This window comes from Schistocerca cancellata, chromosome 10 (genome assembly GCF_023864275.1).
Source record: "Schistocerca cancellata isolate TAMUIC-IGC-003103 chromosome 10, iqSchCanc2.1, whole genome shotgun sequence".
Classification (NCBI taxonomy): Eukaryota; Metazoa; Arthropoda; class Insecta; order Orthoptera; family Acrididae; genus Schistocerca; species Schistocerca cancellata.
This window is the reverse complement of record NC_064635.1, coordinates 137034170-137038300: the sequence shown is the minus strand read 5'-3', so window position 1 is coordinate 137038300 and position 4131 is coordinate 137034170.

Here is a 4131-nt window from a genome sequence, read left to right as displayed (position 1 = left end):
ACTGACGAAGCCTTTCTCTCATTTGCCGAGAGACAGTTAGAATAGCCTTCAGCTAAGTCCATGGCTACGACCTAGCAAGGCGCCATTAGCCTTACAGTGCTTGTATTTAAAGACTCTCAATTGTATCGTCAAGAGCGATGTACCACAATGATGGAATAAAGTTAAGTATTCGAGGAGCTACGTACTTTTCTTTATAGTATTCATAAAGTATCCTGTTTCAGACCTCACGCCAGCCGGCGTGTGTGTACGCGTGCATTTCGGTTACCCGTCACTGTGGACTGGCTGTCTTGTCAGTCCACAACACATAGTCACTATGATAACATCATGATTGCTAATCCCTGTCTCCATTTTGACGTTGCCGGTCAGGCCTGTTTGTTGCTGCAACGTCTAAAATATTTCCATTTTCTGTCGGCTGTCTGCATTCGTCTGTAAGTGATTCGACCTTACTCGGAGTCCAAAAATTTATGATAACATCCATGTGCACGTGCTCTAGGCACGTATCGTTGCAATTTCCACTTGAAAGTTTCCAGTAGCATTACAGGCCACACACACACATCCTACAGTTGTCATGTAGTCACACCTTTCTTTGTCTGCAGTAATAGCTTCCTTCTGTGCCGAAAATAAAATCACATTAGGTTTAGATTTTAATCGACGTAAATATCACTTTCGTCAACCTTCCCTCCCTCACCACCTCTCCTTCGCGTTTCCTACAGAGTTCTCTGCTGAAATTCTCTTCTTTCCCAGCAGCTACTATCACGTTCATTGCAATCCTTTCTTCTTATATTATCCCGTCCACTTCTTCTAATACCAAACAATGATTCTTAGTGCTGCATTAATTTATTATTATTACTATTATTACTGTTACTATTTTATTATTTTTTATTGCAAATTATTAATTTCCCTTGATTATAATATTATTATTACTGGATTTTTTAGCAATAACAAATTAATATCATTGTTAATTACTCCAGCATTTCATGATCATTATTAGTTTGCTATTATTATTATTATTATTATTATTATTATTATTATTGGAAGTTATAATTTCTATGAATAATGCAATTTATAACTATTTTGACAATTTTTTTGTATTTGTTGTACCTGGTTGAAGTAAGAGAGCGCCTTAAGGCCCTAATCTAGTGAGACTAAATAAGCAATAAATAAATATCCCCCAGTCATGGAAATACTGGAGTATTAATTTAGTCAAGACGTTCATGATGTAATACTTCCCAGTTTCTGAAGTGCGTATTTTCGGTATTTGCACAGTGGCTGTGAATTTTCCGTGCAATCCCTGTAAATAACATTTTGTCCATAAGGGTGCCTCTTATCCATACGTATCGTGCATTTAGCCAGTCCTCACCAGGTGTTGCTCAGTCTAGAGCCTATTTGCAGCTCCGCTGATGAAGTAAGAGATCCCCGCAGCGCAGTTCGCAATGAAGTCCGTTAAGGCCGTTTCCCGCACCTGGCTCCACGAACGCAGACATTCGGTACTTTTAACGATCTGCGTTAAAGCCTTTTATCGTCGGCGAAGAGACACCGGCGTCCATTCAAAAAGAGAGTCGCGAATAGGCTTCACTCTTACTGCACGATGTTCTCTTTGTAATTTGGAACTGTCTTGTTTGAGGCTGGGGAGTAATAAAACATGCTGTCACTATTGACTGAATTTCACGTCGGTGCGTTGCAGAACGTAACAGCAACAACAATAAAGGAATTACGATTTTATGATCATTCAGTAGTTCACCAGTAAACCCTCAGTTCTTTAAAGAATCGAAAAGCCATGTGTAAAGTATCTTCAAAGTTCACATTACTCTACACATTACTCTACAGTAAAAGTAATATTAATTAAATTTGTCGTTTCAGTTAACTGTTCAAGGTTCATAGAAGTGTAATATTCTACACCACATTGTGTTCACATTGTGTTACGGCACAGTTTTTCCCAAAGTTGCTCCATAACCTAATTAAAAACCCACTATTGAAACAGGACAAGAAGACCAATTCAACAACAACAACAACAAAAATGTTCAAATGTGTGTGAAATCTTATGGGACTTAACTGCTAAGGTCATCAGTCCCTAAGCTTACACACTACTTAACCTAAATTATCCTAACGACAAACACACACACCCATCACGAGGGAGGACTCGAACTTCCACCAGGACCAGCCGCACAGTCTATGACTGCTGCGCCCCAGACCGCTCGGCTAATCCCGCGCGTGCTACGGTCGCAGGTTCGAATCCTGCCTCGGGCATGGATGTGTGTGATGTCCTTAGGTTAGTTAGGTTTAAGTAGTTCTAAGTTCTAGGGGACTGATGACCACAGAAGTTAAGTCCCATAGTGCTCAGAGCCATTTGAACCATTTAATCCCGCGCGGCCAAGTCAATTCAAATTACAAGCGATGCATGTCAGTGAAACAAGCATCGTGATTGTGAATTTAATCAGTACTTACTCATTTCATTTCAACACTGTGAATTTGTGTAATTTTTCTCTGAGCGTGTTCCGTTAGATGACAATGAGAATGTAACGGCCACAGCACGTAAAATGTTTCTCGCTAAAGGCAGAGTCCCTGGCAGTTAGGCAACTGGGCGAAAGGTGCTGTTTGGCATGGTGCTCGGCGCCCCGGCGAAGATCACCGTAAAGGGCAGTAGGTCGAATTCGGCAAACAGTAAATTCGCTTTGTGAGTAGCAGTACAGAGACCGCCGTCTAAAAAAAAAAAAAAAAAAAAAAAAACACAGAGATCGGCCAGTGAATAGGGAAACATGAGGGGACTCAGCTGGACTCAAGGAGGGTAACCAGTAACTGATGTCGAAGTTTTGTAAAGGAGTCCGTGGTTGGTTCACCAAAACTATTTTTCCACCAAAGATGAATACCAGCAAGTGCCTACGTTCAGTTGCTATCATTGCCTGAAATGTCAAGCCAACCTCCTACTGCGAGAACATTTCTGATATATGCCCCACTCTACGAAAGAAATGTGCGTTACTGATTAACCGCTGTAGATTTTTTAAGAGGATGGAGGCTGGTAGTAATTTTATAATTTTTCACTGCGTGGAAGTCAGAAGATCCACAGAAACTTATTACCGAAATCCTGGTGCAAGCAGAACCAGCTAGATGATTTCCAGGACAGGAGGTTTCGTCTAAGGAACCCTTCACCTTCGTTTGACTTCCAGCAGACAACGCTTTCGCTGATGGTTGTTCTGCGACTATGCCTCAGATGTTGGGGCCTAACTTTCAGCCACTACTACTCTTCCAAATCTCTGCATGTCAGTCTTAGAGCGATGGTAATGTTAGGGAGCATTTTCACACCAGATAGGTACAAAGCAAATCGTTTTGAACTGGAGTTCTACATTTCTCAATTAATTCAAATGCACAGCTAGTGAAACCAACTTCCACTTAAGTAAGAGAGTTGGTGCTTATATGTAGTTCTCTGAGTCTTCCGTTTAATCTGTTAGCTATTTCCGAAATCATAGGCTGTTCACATGGGCATAGCAAATTGTACTTCATTATCATTTCCTTTGCAATTCCACTTTCTTGTTCCAAGGAAATATCATGTTTAATAATTCGTTTGAAGCACTGTGCTCACAACTTGTATTATCTGTTCAATGTTTGGAATAAACAGGATTTTATCGTAACATTTTGTTCCATTCCATATCTAGATGAAACCCCATTTATTATATCTTTGTGTGGTGTGATACTCATAATTCGTTTATGACCGAGCCAGCCTTGTATAAATTCAGATATCTCATGTGATTATACGTTGTGCAACGTTTGATTAATTATTCACGTTATGTCATCGGGAGCTATATGTTTACTGCGAACGTCACTGGGTCCAGGTCTTAATAGAATTACTGGGGTATGCTTAAAGCTCAACCAAAACCTCACAACTGCGCTATCGTTTTGATGAAAAGTTTTTATTGTTGTTCATATGCAAATGAGCTATACGATATATATTATTACCAGTCTATTCGAAAACAAGGAAAGCCTTGTAACATTAATGTACCTTTGCTGACTGGTGTTCATCGGCGACTAAGGCTGGAATCTGCATGCCAATAACGTGATTGGACGTCCATTAAGTAGCGACAGTTGGACTTTTCAGAAGAATCCTATTTAATGCTGTGTGGGACTTGGGCGTTAGCG